Genomic DNA, 17,498 nt, shown 5'->3' with positions numbered 1-17,498 from the left:
TGTTCAATCAATTGAATTTACCACAGGTGGACTCCAATCAAGTTGTAGAAACATCTCATGGATGATCGGGGGGCACCTCAGCTTCCTTTCGAGTCTCATAGCAAAGGGTCTGAATACTTAAGTAAATAAGGTATTTCTGTTTTATTTTTTAAATAAATTTGCACAAATGTCAAAGAACCTGTTTTCACTTCATCATTATGGGGTATTGTGTGTAGATTGATTAGGGGGGAAATGATTCAATCCATTTTAGAATAAGGATGAAATGTAACAAAATGTGGACAAAGTCAAGGGGTCTGAATACTTTCTGAATGCACAGTACAATCATTTAGTGAGAGTGAGCTTCAATTACATATTTTTCTTCACTGTAGGCTACACATGAATGGTGGCAAATTGGTTTCTGTCTCAGTCACTCTTTGGTCACGTTCGCATGGGTAAAACAAAAACACCGGAACGATTCGTTGACAATAGAGCCTCCCACATTGCATGAGATGGCTGCAGGATGAAGTTGATGAAAATCAACTGCAGAAACGTGCAGTCATATGCAGTCAAAACTTCATGATTTTTGTAAAGTTCATGCAGTCGACATTTAGATGCAAGTCAGACAATTTTTATCCCCAGAAAGCAAAACACTTTGAAAAGTGTGACCACTGACTTGACAAAAGTGATCAGCTCGAACGTGCCCATCGGTTCCAGGCCGACTACATTGCAGATCTTGCAAAGCATCAACCAATGGATCAGATTCCTATATCATATGATGTGATTAGCTGAAATGTTAAACACTTATCCAGCCATTGTGAGATCTGGCAGGCACCTGCAATGTTGTTAGCGTAGAATGCAGCCAATATTTTTAAACGTTTCCTAGGAAAAATACCGTCACAATATCCTCACTGGCATTGCAGGTGTGAAGCCACTAGAGGAGTGTGACTCCTGAGTCATAACTTTGCAGTACACATACTGATACCCACATGTAGTATGAAGTAATGCTCTCCTGCACCACAAGATGTCATTACATAGCCACTATATAGCCAGAGCTTCATCCAGTGTGGACATTAATCAAATTATATAACAGTGAGTAGCAGCAGAGTAAAATCAGAGGGGGGCAATGTAAATTGTCCCCAGTGATGTACTGGGCCGTACGCATTACTCTGCAAAGCTTTATGGTCAGATGCCGAGCAGTTTCCATAACAGGCGGTGATGTAACCGGTCAGGATGCTCTCGATGGTGATGCTATAGAAATTTTTGAGGATGTGGGGACACATGCCAAATATTTTAAGTCTCCTGAGGGGGAAAGGTGTTGTCGTGCACTCTTCACGACTGTCTTGGTGTGTTTGGACCATGATAGTTTGTTGGTAATGTGGACACCAAGGAACTTGAAACTCTCAACCCGCTCCAAGGCCCTCCTTTTCCTGTAGTCCACGGCCATCTCCTTTGTCTTGTTCACGTTCAGGGAGAGGTTGTTGTCCTGGCACCACACTGCCAGGTCTCTGAACTCCTCCCAATAGTCTGTCTCATCGTTGTCGTTTATCAGGCCTACCACTGTTGTGTCGTCAGCAAACGTAATGATGGTGTTGGAGTCATGGTTGGCAACGCAGTCGTGGGTGAGCAGGGAATACAGGAGGGGACTAAGTACGCACCCCTGAGGGGCCCCCGTGTAGAGGATCAGATGTGGCAGATGTGTTGTTACCTACCCTTACCACCTGGGGGCGGCCTGTCAGGAAGTCCAGGATCCATTTGCAGAGGGATGTGTTTAGTCCCAGGGTCCTTCGCTTAGTGATGAGCTTTGTGGGTATTATGGTATTGAAAGCTGAGCTGTAGTCAATGAACAGCATTCTCACATAGGTGTTCCTTTTGTCCAGGTGGGTAAGGTTAGTGTGGAGTGCGATTGAGATTGCATCATCTGTGGATCAGTTGGGGCGGTATGCGAATTGGAGTGGACCTAGTGTTTCTGGGATAATGGTGCTGATGTAGGTGGTCCTAAAAGTATAGCTAATAGGCTCATTTTCTGACAATGTATCCCCAGGGATTTGATATACCCCTGGTAGCATTTGCTAATCATATTATGCTGTTTATGCTTAGTAGTTATATGTATAAACCGTTTAGAGGTTTAAGGGCTATGTGCCTTGCTCAAGGGTACAACAGCAGGAGATGGCATCTAAGATGCTGATGCCAGCAACCCTCCAGTTGCCAGCCCACTCCTGCCCAGATTTTTCACTTTCAGACATGGGATTTGCGTAACCTGTAGGCCAGTGCTTCTCAAGCAGGGGTACTAGGCCCAGTGGGAGAACTTAGTCTATCCACAGGGGGAACATGAAAATACTCATGAGACCATAGGCTTGCTGGTAAAATGTACATGAGGTGGTATTTCATGGGGACTCTGGGTAGAGCAAAATTCAGTTGGGAACCACTGCTCTAGGCTACCTGTCAACCCCAATGACCAATGTGTAGTAATGTAATGTAATGTATATGACCATTGTAATATTATGCCTTCTGTATGGAGAGTCATCTCTAGGAGTAAGTTATCTAATCGGTAACGCTATAACACTAATGAGTCACATCAGCACCACTGAGTGTGAAACCGAAGGTGTTGGTTGGGAGAACAGTGCTGTGTAAAAGTGTAAGTCTGGTGTCAGTTGCTGCTCTCATCTATGCTGAAGTTACACTGCAAACATTGTGTTTGCATTCTGCCAGTGCTATCTTTCGCTGGCTTTTTTTACTTTAACACCTGTAGATGCATTGACTAGCCAATGGGAGTGTAACAGTTCCGTTTCATGTCCATGAATAATTGTGTGACTGTTGATAGGCGGAAGCCCCGTTTATACCTAGTTCTAACAGGCGTCCTTTGTACTGATCTCATTTCACATTCTGATTGTACCCACATTTTTGACAAATGTCGACAATTAAAAGACACATTCTCATCTGATTGTGATCAGATCTTCCTTACAAGACGATCTTCCGGAGGTAGTCAGGCACATATCGTGGATGAATAACTTACAAGTGGAGACAGATCTGGACAGTGAAACATTTTAAATAATCATTATCCTGCCCACTAAAATCATTGACAGGTGGTACCATTTAGCCCCGCCAGCCAGCCTGATCTCGCAAGCTCATGATTTGTCTTCGCTGGCGAATAATTTATGTAAGCTCGCGAAGTCAAGCTGGCTCGCGAGGCCAGGCAACAATACGTGTTTTAAAATAAATAAATAAATAAATATTATTTTGTAAGAATAGCTGTGAAATAATTTGCCTAGAGGGATGGACCAGGTACTATAGTCACAATGCGGACCCAGATAAGACACACATTTGAATACCATTTCTACACACATTTTTTTTTTAAATGTGGGAACAATCAGAATGTGGACAAGATCAGGACACGTGATTTAGTGCCAGGTATAAAAAGGGTTATTGTCTGCATCCAAAATAGCACCCTATTCTCTACATAGTTCAGTAAAACATAGAATAGGGTGCGTTTTTGGATGCAATTGTATTTATTTCTGCTCAGGCATTCTTTTCTCTGCATAAACCTTTCTCTCCACTTATGGGCACTACCTGTGTATGTGAATACAACTAAGACTGTACCCTTAGGGCTAACATAGCAAGGATGTAGGGCAAGATTCAACCAGATTGACATCCGCGTAGCGGCTCATTGTGTTGGATGCAACGAAACCACACCCAAATAATCTGACAAATCCCATGCAACCACGTTCCAAGTTCAAACACTCAAATTAGACTGATTGGCATAAAATCCTCCATCCAAATTAACATGAAAACATGCATTAGCTTAACATCACTGGTTAGACATTTGAGAGCCTACACTTTCTAGCGCCGTTTTGAACATCTAACACGGTAGGGATAATGAGGAAGGGAGTTGTTTGTGACACAGAAGAGCAGCCACTCACCGATATGACAGTTCATACCGCAGTTACACTTCCAACACTGCTATGCGGATGTCGGCCAAATCTGGTTAACGCTCAATCTGATTGAATCCAGGACTTAGTCACGTCAGGTGATCTGAGATGCTTCCTTTTAGCAGAAATGTTTCATATGCACAAAAAGCTTATTTCTATAAGCCTATTTCTATTTCTATTACTACTAACAATGTTAGTGAGAATTTATCCTTTGCCAAGATAATCTATCCAACTGACAGGTGTGACATATCAATAATCTGATTAAACAACATGAACATTACACAGGTGCACCTTGTGCTGGGGACAATAAAAAGTCACTCTAAAATGTGCAGTTTTGTCACACAACAGAATGCCACATATGTCTCAAGCTTTGAGGGTGCGTGAAATTAGAGAATTTGGCAGTACATCCAAACTGCCTCACAACCACAGACCACGTGTAACCATGGAGTATGTCTGTATTTAATAAAGCGCTTTTGTGGGAAAAACTCATTCTGATTGGCTGGAACTGACTCCTCATTGGGTGGGCCTGGCTCCCAAATAATGTGCAATCCATAGATTAGAGCCGAATGAATTTATTTAATTTGACTGATTTCCATCTATGAACTGTTATTCAGTAAAATGTTAGAAATTGTTGCATGTTGCGCCAATTTTTTTCTCAGTATGTAGTTGCAAAAGCAACTAAAACAAGAGTTTCTACTGGACAAATTCAGAAAGGTCCATCCCTGTTTCGTTCCGTTTAAGAAACGTTTTGCAACAGAGTTGGCAGAATGAATACAACCCGAACCCGAACCCAAACCATAAACGCTACACACCGCCTACACAGTTGTCACCATATTAGCTAACGTCATAGTCAATATAGCTACTAGAACAAACACGTTAGTAAACCCACAATCCAATCCATGTGTACTATGATGGAGTAGTGTACAGCAAGCAGTTTAGCAGTTACACCGGGGAGCTCCGGTGACAAAAGATTAATAAAACCAAAAGCTTACCTTGAATTGGAAGCGTTGGAGTGTTGGATATCCTCAGCCAGCTAGCTAACAAAAATGGAATTCCTCTCTATTTGAGTCAGGTTGTTGAGTAGGCTAAATTAGCTGCATTAGCTAGAGTAATTGAAACTGAAAAAATAAATACAACAAGATATCTCTCTGTCTCCCTGTCTCTCTGTTGGTTCTCCTTAATTTTTGAAGAAATGTATTTGTTCAAACTATTCAACTATTGTCTTTCTCTGTCTTTGTGTCAACTACTCACCACATTTTATGCACTACAGTACTACAGTATCTAGCTGTAGCTTATGCTTTCAGTACTAGATTCATTCTCTGATCCTTTGATTGGAGAGACAACATGTCTGTTCATGCTGCAAGAGCTTTGATAGGTTGGAGCACGTCCTCCAGAAGTCGTCATAATTAGTTTGTAAATGTATGGAAGTAGGTGAGAACCATGAGCCTCCTAGGTTTTGTATTGAAGTCAATGCACCCAGAGGAGGACAGAAAATAGCTGTCCTCCATCTACACCATGTCACGACTTCCTCCGAAGTAGGTCCCTCTCCTTGTTCAGGCGACGTTCGGCGGTCGACGTCACCGGTCTTCTAGCCATCGCCGATCCACCTTTCATTTTCCATTTGTTTAGTTTTGTCTTCCCACACACCTGGTTTCAATTCCATCAATTACATGTTGTGTATTTAACCCTCTGTTCCCCACATGTCCTTGTCCGGTATTGTTTATTGTAAGTGCTTGTGCACGTTATGTCTGGGGGTCTTGTCCCATTGTATATATTGTTTTTGTTCACGGTGATTTTTATCATTAAACTGCGCCGTTGTAACACAGTCTTTGCTCTCCAGCGCCTGACTTCTCTACCGCCAGTAAGCACGCCTTACACACCATGGTTCTACCCTACACTGATGTGTAGGCTACTGTAGACCTTCATTGCAAAACAGTTTGTTTTAATCAGCTATTCGGGGACATATTAATAGTATATTTAGTAAACGTTTATCTAAAAAGGATATCTTTTTTAATGATTCACTATTTTTATTTTTATGAAATTCACTGAGTAGGATGGTCCTCCCCTTCCTCTTCTGAGACGCCACCACTGTCGCTGGCCACTCCAGAACAGTCCAGTGCTTTATGAACCATTCTTGAGTGCTTTTTGATGTGTGTTCGGGGTTGTTGTCCTGCTGGAAAACCCAACAACCTTTAACGGAGACACCGTTTTGGGACACTGGGTTGAACATTGTGCTCCGAAACACCTTGATAAGCTACTGATTTTATGATGTCCCCATGTTTGATTGTAAGGAGGGTTATTTGCGTTGAATACTTCATTTGGTCGTAGGTCGAGCAGTCAGAGAAAAGAAGACCCTCCCTACAATCAAACATGGGGGAGGTTCGATAACGCTGCGGGGTTGCTTTTCTGCCCCTGGTAGTGGGGGCCTTGAATGTGTACAAGGCATCATGAAATCAGCAGAAATTGTGAATTATTTAAGAAAAGTGCTGGGCAAAAAGTGCTGGAAGTGCTGGACAAAAATCCATATCAGGAAAAATTGCCTGAAATGATGCGATAACGATAAATAGAACAATACATTTATAACATTAATGTGCTCTACAGTTTGATTTCATTATCTGTTAATTAAACTACTACTAGTAGTCTGATGGTTGTAACCATCAATTGTCCCATTAACAATCACCCATATTAGAAAACGTATTCCATTTCAATCTTCACATTTCTCTAGTATCGGCTTCTTATCGTAATGAACAATATCAGCAAAATGCTTGCGATAAGTGATCCATACGGTTTATCTTCCCCGCTTTATGCATGGGGTGCCAATAAATTCGAACGCAACTGCTGCCGTGCTGTGCTGTGCTGTCAATGCCAATACTGTATTCTAACAACATCCCCTCTCCAGTCTCTATCACCATACACCCTGTGTCTGAGGGATGAGTCCTGTGTATTAGAGTAGAACACAATGTCTCTCTCTCAAGGGCAGACTATTAACTTCAAGGTATTGCAATGGTATTGCAAGGGACAATTATGCTCTCAACCCTGGTAGACAGTGTTGGTTACCCAGAATATTTGGTTTCAAAGATTTGCTCCACGGGTACTGTATGAAAATCAATGAGAAATCCAAACATGCTGTTAGCGTGTGTGTGGGTGTGGGTGTGCGTATGTGTGTGTGTGGGTGTGCGTTCATCCATATGAGCTTGTGTTCTGTGTATGTGGGCATATGTTTGTCTGTGCATTTGTGCGTCAGTCGGGGTGTGAAAGAGTGTGTGTGTGAGAGAAATAATTATTCAGAACACATAGCAACAGAACTCTGGATTTAGTTCAGAGTCAGAGAGAACTGCAGGGCAAATTCTAGAATTCTGCATGATTCTGCTAATGTCTAACTGCTCTACAGCAGTGGTAAACTCTAAGAAGATAATAGGAGTATTACCCAGATAATCTCATAACCTTTCTGATATACTGTATTTCAAATCAAATCAAATGTTATTTGTCACATGCTTCGTAAACAACAGGTGTACACTAACAGTGAAACGCTTACTTATGGGTCCTTTTCCAACAATGCAGAGTTAAAGATAAAAAAAGACAATAAAACATGTAAAATATTGACACAAGGAATAAATACATAGTGAATAACGAATAACAGTAATGAGTAACAATAACATGGCAGTATTCCTTATATCAACAGCATTTCTGCTGGGTGGTTCAGAAAAGTACATGCTGAATGTGTTTTTCCATTCTGGAAACACAGCTTTATGTGATGGGGCTGCTTAACTAATCTACTCCATCCAATTTTTTTTTACTGCATTTGTTGTACCAATATTGTGTTACAGTGCAGTTTTAACACATTTGTGTTTCAACAACATAAACGAAGATGGTAAAGGTGTTATGACTCATAAAGGTGCAGTGACGTGAGGTGAAGTGGGCACTATCTATTATCAAAGCCAGATTTACTCACAAATAAACCCTGATGCAGCCCAAGTTCTTGCTTCTCCGTACATTTTGAAGAAATACATTTGTTCAAAACTGTTCAACTGTTGTCTTTCTCTCTCTTTGAGTCAACTACAAACCACATGGTATGCACTGCAGTGCTAGCTAGCTGTAGCTTATGCTCTCAGTACTAGATTAATTCTCTGATCCTTAGATTGGGTGGACAACATGTCAGTTCATGCTGCAAGAGCTCTGATAGGTTGGAGGACGTCCTCCCGGAGTGGTCGTAATTATTGTGTAAGTCTATGGAAGGGGGTGAGAACCACGAGCCTGCTAGCTTTGGTACTGAAGTCAATGTACCCTGAGGAGGGCAGAAACTAGCTGTCCTTTGGCTACACCATGGTGCTACCCTACAGAGTGCTGTTGAGGCTACTGTAGATCTTCATTGCAAAACAGTGTGTTTTAATCAATTATTTGGTGACATGAATATATTTAGTATAGCTTTATCTATTTTTATGAAATTTACTGAGGAGGATGGTCCTCTCCTTTTTCCTCTAAGGAGCCTCCACTGGTAGACATGCCTAAATACTCAAAGACGCTGTGTGCTTCTACCACAACATTATTAAGCCTGTACATATGAAGCATACCCTGGCAACTATCTGAGCCTTTGATGCAGTATTAGCAATTTGCATAAAAACCACTAGAATCATTGTGGGAAAATATATATTGGGTTACAGTGTGTGTTTAAATGTTAACATTTAAACACTTTTGATGGTGTGAAATTCACTCTGTTGAGAGTGGCTACATATACACACACCTCACAAGTGTTAAAATTAACACTACATACAGTAAGTTAGTTTAACATGTCAAATGTTGCTGTATTGACCAAAAGGGAGATAAATTGATATTCTTTCACTTTGTCAAAGAAAGTTCTCAGCTCGACATGACACTGTTGTGTTTTAAAAAGCTTGAGAGCCTTGAAAAATAATTTCCCAATTGATTTAACAATGAACTCAAAATTACAATATCTGCAATCACTATAACTATAACCTTCATGAAGTTAAGATATTGGCCGTGTCATTGTAAAATACGTTTTTTTTCTTAACTGACTTGCCTAGTTAAATAAAGGTTAAATTAAATAAATTAAATAGGGGGGTATGCATAACAACTTGTCCGGCCATTCATCTGTAAACTGAAGCTGAAGCACAGCTGGATTAAGCAACTGTCACGCCCTGGGTGGGCATTCTAGTTTTCTATTTCTTTGTTGGCCGGGTATGGTTCCCAATCAGAGGCAGCTGTCTATCGTTGTCTCTGATTGGGAATCATACTTAGGCAGCCTGTTTTCCACCCTTGTTTGTGGGAAGGTGTCTTTGTATAGTTGCTGTTTAGCGCTACAGAGCTTTACGTTCTGTTTGTTGTTTTTGGTGTCATTTGAAAATAAAGAAAAATGTACGCCTACCACGATGCACCTTGCTCTCCTTCCAACGACGGACGTAACAGCAGCAAGACAATGATCTAAAACACACAATCAAGTCAACATGAACATTTTTCAAAAGCAACAAATTAGAAGTTTTGGAATGTCCTAGTCAAAGTTCAGACATAGTCCCAATTTAAATGTGGCAGGACTTGAAACGAGCAGATCTTGCTTGAAAATCCACAAATGTTGCTGAGTTACAGCAGTTCTGCATGGAAGAGTGGGACAAAATTCCTCCATAGCAACGTGAGAGACTGACCAACTACAGGAAGCATTTGGTTGGAGTTATTGCAGCTAAAGGTGGCACAACCAGTTATTGAGTGTAAGGGGGCAATTACTTTTTCACACAGGGGCATTGGGTGTTGCATTTCTTTGGTTATGGAATAAATTAAATAAGTATGTAAATGTTGTATTAGGTTTTGGTTGAAGATATGACAACATTCAGTATAAAAAAATATGCAAAAGTAGAGAAAATTAGAAAGGGGGCAAATACTTTTTCACAGCACTATTTATGAATACATGTACTATGTCATTAAACTACACAAATCCTCAGTTTCAGGCAAACATTATACGCTTTTGCTCAAGGGTTTGGGGAGGTGTGCCCCTTTGCGATTCATAACAATCTTCTACAGCCTACATTCATATAATGAAATATGAACGTTTAGTTGATTACATAAAAATGTCACTTTAATGTTGGCTGTATGGTGTACAGAGCCTTCAGAAAGCTCCCTGTTTGATTCTGTGTAACTTCCATCCCACACGGTTTCAGCAGGAACACCTTCTCCAGGATGACACACACAGCCACTCACGGTCCACCACGAATTTACAGGGCAGGTAGAAACAGTAGGCCTTCTCCTCGCAGGCTCGCTTCCAACCAAACAGTAGAGCATGGAACATAGTGATGAGCAGAGCGATGAAGCACAGAGACGGTCGAGAGAGAGAGAGAAACACATGTACAGTGCTTTCAGAAAGTATTCATAACCCAACATGTACAATCATCTGTAAGGTCCATCAGTCGAACAGTTCATTTCAAACACAGATTCAATCACAAAGATGAGAGAGATTTTCCAATGCCTCGCAAAGAAGGGAACCTATTGGAAGATTGATAAAAATACAAAAGCAGACATTGAATATTCCTTTGAGCATGGTGAAGTTATTAATTTCACTTTGGATGGTGTATAAATACATCCAGTCACTACAAAGATACAGACATTCTTCCTAACTCAGTTGCTGGACAGGAAGGAAACTGCTCAGGGATTTCACCCTGAGGCTGTGATAGGAGAAAACTGAGGATAAATCAACAACATTGCAGTTACTCCACAATACTTACCTAATTGACAGACTGAAAATATTCCAAAACATGCATCCTGTTTGCAACAAGGCACTACAGTAATTCTGCAAACAATTAGGCAAAGTAATTATATTTTTGTCCTGAATACAAAGTGATATGTTTGGGGCAAATCCAATTCAACACATTACTGAGTACAACTCTATGTTCAAGCATAGTGGTAGCTGCATCATGTTATGGGTATGCTTGTAATTGTTATGGACTGGGGAGTTTTTCAGGATAAAAAAGAAACGGAATGGAGCCAAGCACAGGCAAAATACCAGAGAAAAACCTGGTTCAGTCTGCTTTCCACCAGACAATGGGAGATTAATTTACCTTTCAGCAGGACAATAACCCAAAACATTATGCCAAATCTACATTGGAGTTGCTTAACAAGAAGACAGTGAGTTTTCCTGAGAGGCCGAGTTAAAGTTTTAACTTAACTTAAATTGAATTGAATTTTATTGCAAAACCTGAAAATGGTTGTCTAGAAATGATCAACAACCAGTTTGCAAGGAAAAACAGAAAACAAGTGCTCAGCATATGTGGGAACTCCTTCAAGACTTTTGGGAAAGCATTCGAGGTGAAGCTGGTTGAGAGAATGCCAAGAGTGTGCAAAGCTGTCATCAAGGCAAAGAGTGGCTACTTTAAAGAATCTGAAATATAAAATGTATTTGGATTTGTTTTTTTGGATATGTGTTATTTCATAGTTTTGATGTCTTCACTATTTTTCTGCAATGTAGAAAATAGCCCCACAAATTTGAAAAACCCTTGAATGAGTTGGTGTGTCCAAACTTTTGACTGGTACACACAGGAAATGGATCAGTGTGAAAAACCCAGCAGAGTTGCAGTTCTTGACACTCAAACTGGTGCGCCTGGCACCTCCCTTTTTAACCTGTCTCCTCCCTTCATCTACACTGATTGAATTGGATTTAACAGGTGACTTCAGTAAGAGATTATAGCTTTCACCTGGATTCACCTGGTCAGTCTATGTCATGGAAATAGTTCTTAAATGTTGTGTATACTCAGTATATATAACACACACAACACAACATGTGGTTGTATAGGTGTTTAAACTCAAACTCTCTCACACAGGCAACACACTGTGTTGATAAAACAGTTTGATCAATGAAGAACACACACTCATTGTACATGGCTAATAAGACATAATAAAGGCCTTATAAGCTACTTATTAATACTTATAAACTACAATTTAGTGGCTAATATGTGTACCTTAATATGAAGTGTTACAAAAACAATGGATAACTTAAAATTAACAAAAAATTATGGAAAATGCATATTAGTATATAACAGTTATTTTGATAATAATATCTGACTACACTGCCTACCATGGCCAAACGTCACTGTAAAGGTGTTGTGCATACCCCCCTATAGTAAAGTGTTACCATGTTTTCTTGATTGCACCCAGGCTTATTGTGATGGTGGAAAAAATGCACAGCAATTCAACATTAAAATGGAGACAGATGGATTTCATTCCACCATCAACCCTAGAGATTTTGCTATACAGTATATGACTATTATAGAAAATTGATGATAAAATGATTGTGGGGGCTGTTAGACTTCAGCACAGATTTTGACATTATCGATCATAGTCTGCTGCTGGAAAAACTTATGTGTTATGGCTTTACACCCCCTGCTATAATGTGGATAAAGAGTTACTTGTCTAACAGAACACAGAGGGTGTTCTTCAATGGAAGCCTCTCAAATATAATCCAGTTAGAATCAGGAATTCCCCAGGGTAACTTTATAGGCCCCTTGCTTTTTTAATTTTTACTAACGACATGCCACTGACTTTGAGTAAAGCCAGAGTGTATATGTATGCGGATGACTCAACACTATACACGTCAGCTACTACAGCGACTGAAATGACTGCAACACCCAACAAAGAGCTGCAGTTAGTTTCAGAGTGGGTGGCAAGGAATAAGTTAGCCCTAAATATTTCTAAAACGTAAAGCATTGTATTTGGAACAAAACACTCACTAAACCCTAAACCTCAACTGAACTTGTAATACATCATGTTGATATTGAGTAAGTTGAGATGACTAAACTGCTTGGAGTAACCCTAGATTGTAACCTGTCATGGTCAAAACATATTGCGATGTTGTTTCCTGCCTCCACCCATTTGGGATGCACCGTTTCAGCTTCAATGACTCAACATTTTGAACAAGAACGGACGACTGTAACTAAGGCTGGAAATGTCAATACAATCAAAATAGCAAGGGCAATGATCACAAGTCAGTCATAGTGTGGCTAATATCCTAGCACAAATGTGTCAAACACAAGGCCCGCGGGCCAAATAGGACACGCAAGTGAGTCTGAATGAGTCAACAGTTGAGTCATCTACTTTATGAAATTACAGCCTGATTCGCTGGTATTGGTGAATTCAACTTCAATTGCAGTGCTTTCCTGTAGCCCGTTTACAGCGTTGCGGAGGGAAAGTGTACAGCCAAAGCAACTAATATGTTTTAAAGCTTGACAATGAATAAGCGAAAAACAAAACCTTCAACAAAACACAGTGCAAAAGAGAAAGATGTAGGCCAGGGGTGTCGGCGGGTTTTTGGTGTTTCCTTTCAATTAAGACCTAGACAACCAGGTGAGGGTAGTTATTTACTAATTAGTGACCTTAGTTCATCCATCAAGTACAAGGGTGGAAGGAAAACCCACACTCGGCCCTCCGTGGAAAGGATTTGACGTGATGTAGGCCTATTACAGCAACATTTGAGCAGTAGCCTAGGTTTTCTACTCAACTACAATACATTTTGAGTGTACCATAAAGCAATGCTGCATTGAACTGCACCATTGATCCATACAGTGCAAAGAAATTTAAAACATGTTTTAAGTTTTAATTGTTACAACAAATTATAGCTAAGTTATTGTTATTTGGAGATATTAAATACTTTTTGATTAGGGTCACAGCATATTATGCACATCTGCAAGCATAGCAGCAAAGCTTTGCTTGCATCTGCAGGCATATCCCTGGGCTAGTGTATCTATTTATGTAACTAGCTATTTATTTAGCCAGCTAAAAACACGGAGCCTACCGTTAGCTAACTAGCTAGCTGATGGGAGGATGTCATGTCATTCGAGGAGTGGGTGAGTGACCAACTTTTTCCCCTTATATCGTTTTTTGTTGGCTACAGCTAGATATGCTGCAGGTGTCATTTGCTTAGCTAGCAAGAAATGTGAATCACTTTACTAGCTAGGTAGCTATGCTGAACTTGAACGACTGTTATCCGCAGTTAGCATATCGCTTAGTTGTCAATCAAATGTATTTGGCATCGATCAAATGGGTGGGCAGGCAAGTTCCCATTCAGTTGTCAAAATGTGGGTTGGGAAGAGCATTTATTTTCAGGCAAGCTGCAGATTGATGAGCAGGCTACATTTCTCCATCGTTTATCAGTGCAGTTTTGAAGGCCAACTAGTTGTTTGAGAGAGTTTATCTAATGTTCTCTCGTTAGATTTTAGCTCATCTCGAACTGGATGGCATTAGTTGTTGATCTTGTTGTTGTTGATGTGCATAGGCAACTGAGGGAGAGCGAGCCGACCTTTTCATACTTGTTTGATCAATGGGATTGGGAAGTTCCCAAATATAAGAGGACTTCCGTGGTATTTACAAATTTGCAGAAATCCATTCAGGAGTATTTTGTGGCTTTTGGTGAATGCGTTATAATGATCTAAAGTCACACTGTTGCTACTGCCTGTAAACACACAGTCCAGTTCAAAGTGAATGATGGCAGGCCAATGTGGCAAATAGCTTATTTGCATATAGGCCTACTGTAGATCTGATTGGCTATGGCGCAACGGTCTGCATAGACTCCGGTCCTGGACAGGACATATGTTTTTATTTGTTTTTATTTACTGCAGTATCTATTAATTGTCCAGGTGCACGGCCACTTTCCCACTCTATATTGCTATAGAATTTTCACAAATGCCTTACGTCATTCCCAAACATTCTATGAATTTCTATGAATTTATGGAAACATGAAAATGACCACATCTAAGTGCTCTCTTGTCCCCAAAATAAAAAAAACATGTCAGATTCTTCCTGTAGGTCTATAAGAATAGATTTTAACAAGAAGACATGTTACTAAAATGCTACCAGTTCCACTTTAAGTTCTGAATCAACACTACAAATGTAACACTGAAAAATCGACACTGGCCAATTTGTTGTGTAGGTCTCCCTCAGGACAATAGCTCCTCTGAAAAAAATGGTGTAGCTACAGTGATATATTGATGTTATTGCAGGGTTCTCTATTATTCATGAATTCTTTGAAATGTGTACGTACACCAGCCTCTGGGGCTTCTGTGGTGATTTGTCTTACTTGCAAGCAGTATAGGGCATTTATTTTGTTACCCAACAAAGAAACCCATTTGCGGGTATCTTTCAAAAGATAGATACAAAAAAAGGATTTGAATTTTAGATTTCTGTAAAAAATGAAATTCTAGTTGTGGAGGCCTTTTAGCTGTGACAAATTAGTCTATTGATTGACTCGAATGTCATTAGTTTTGTGCCACAGTATGCCACCATGGCTTTGTGGCTGACTCAACCCCATCTGTCCAACAAACAGACGTCATACATCTATGGTTATGAAGATAGAGCCTGTGAAGTATATGCTAGCCAGCCACCCACATACTCTCTCAGAACACGCATGTATACACGCAAGAATGCTCCCACAAACGACGAACGCAAGCACACGTACACTCTTAGAATTAGTGGTGACTCAAAGAACACGGGAGATCCTCAAGGAACACCTGGAGTTCCTCAAGGAACCATTGCTATTCAATGGTTCATATTTGCACCAGTGGTTAGTTGAGGGGTTCTTGGAGGAACCTTTAATGGTTCAATGTAGTGGAGGCGTGGCTTAGAAAGAGTGTGGTTTTAGGTTAGATATTTTTTAGGCCACCCATTAGATTAAATGTCATTCCTGTTCATCTGTTCTGTTGTATTCTTGTGACATGTTGAGTAGTGATAGGCATTCCGGCTCTTTTCAGTGAGCCGGTTTGCTCAGCTCAGCTCACCAAAAAGAGCCGGCTCTTTTGGCTCCCAAACGGCTCTTAAAAAAATATATGTTTTGTATTTTTTCAAGTCAAACAGTTTGTGATAGTTTGACTATGATTGGTGTTAAAAGAATTCTAATTACATTATTAAATGAAGTCATACTCTACCTTAACCACAATGTATTTTGAAATGCATTGGTTTGTTATGAAAAAGAATGCTATTAAACGTTTGAATTTAAAATATCACTTTTTAATGTATATAAACAAAGTGCATATAAATCTAACCATTTCAAATGAATACAATCTGAACAGCATAATAGAATATTGCACCAAGCCGAGCCTCCAATAAGCCACACCTCCAATCCAATCCTCCCATCACATAAAGATTTGTGTTCGAACCATTACTCAGGGGTTCTTTGAATACTATTTTCATAGCGGTTCCTAGAGGAACCTTATTCAACTGGAAAGGTTCCGATGGTGTGGTAACCCAAAAGGTTCTTCGCCTGTCCCCATAGGAGAACCTTTTTTGGGTTCAGGTAGGACCCTTTATTGTTCCAGGTAGAACCCTTTTGGGTTCTCCAAGTTTCTACATGGAAGCCAAAAGGGTTTATCTGGAACCAAAAAGGGGTCTTCAAAGGGTTCTCCAATAGGGGCAGCTGAAGAACTGTTTTAGGTTCTAAATAGCACCTTTTTTTTTAGAGTGTACCTTTTCGCAGACCCACACATGCAAGCAGGCACACACATACACACACACACAGTCCTTTCATCAATGCCACTCATGCTGTCCACTGCTCCCTAGTAGGCTAGTAATGGAGCCCCCTTGTTTCCAGCCTGGAAAGGGTGCTCAGACAGAGGAGCCCTCGGCTGATTACCTGAGAGGTGCAGAGACGAGGGGTGGCGGCCAGCACTCTAAAACACCCAGGACTGTTCTTATCAGACACATTGTACATCATAATCAGCCAGAGGGAGTTACTGCATGGAGGATTTGGAGGGGGAAAACGTGTGTGTGTGTGTGTGTGTGTGTGTGTGTGTGTGTGTGTGTGTGTGTGTGTGTGTGTGTGTGTGTGTGTGTGTGTGTGTGTGTGTGTGTGTGTGTGTGTGTGTGTGTGTGTGTGTGTGTGTGTGTGTGTGTGTGTGTGTGTGTGTGTGTGTATCACCGAATCACCTCTTGTGTCTTCACCCCAACCTACAGCCAAAGCACGGCTGCAGCAACCCAAAAACGACATGCTGTCACTCAAACGAGGGGTTACCAAAGGGAATTCATGCCCTTTAATCATCCACACATGTTCATCTTCACGCTAACATGCTGGCCAGACCACACGCGCACATATTGATTTTGTCCCCCCACAACAGACATGATCAGGACACACAGGTTGAAATATCAAAACAAACTATGAACCAACTATATTAATTTGGGGGCAGGTCGAAAAGCATGAAACATTTATGTCAATTTAGCTAGCTAGCTTGCTGTTACTAGCTAATTTGTCCTGGGATATTAACATTGGGTTGTTATTTTACCTGCAATGCACAAGGTCCTCTACTCCGACAATTAATCCACAGATAAAAGGGTAAAAGTTTGTTTTCTAGTAGTCTCTCCTCCTTCAGGCTTCTTCTTCTTTTTGGGACTTTATATGGCAGTTGGCAACCAACTTTAAGGTGCACTACCACTACCGATTGTACTGGAGCATGGACCTCAGTTCATTTGTCAATCACCCACGTGGGTATATGCTCCTAAAAACCAATGAGGAGATGGGAGAGGCGGAACTTGCAGCGCCTTAAGCATCACAAATAGAACCAGGTTCTATTTTAGCGCCTAGCTACGCAGACTCTCGTTGACGCGCACGTGACA

The sequence above is a fragment of the Salvelinus alpinus genome, chromosome 38 (genome assembly GCF_045679555.1).
Source record: "Salvelinus alpinus chromosome 38, SLU_Salpinus.1, whole genome shotgun sequence".
NCBI lineage: Eukaryota > Metazoa > Chordata > Actinopteri > Salmoniformes > Salmonidae > Salvelinus > Salvelinus alpinus.
The sequence above is the reverse complement of the archived record's forward strand: the minus strand, read 5'-3'. Positions refer to the sequence as shown.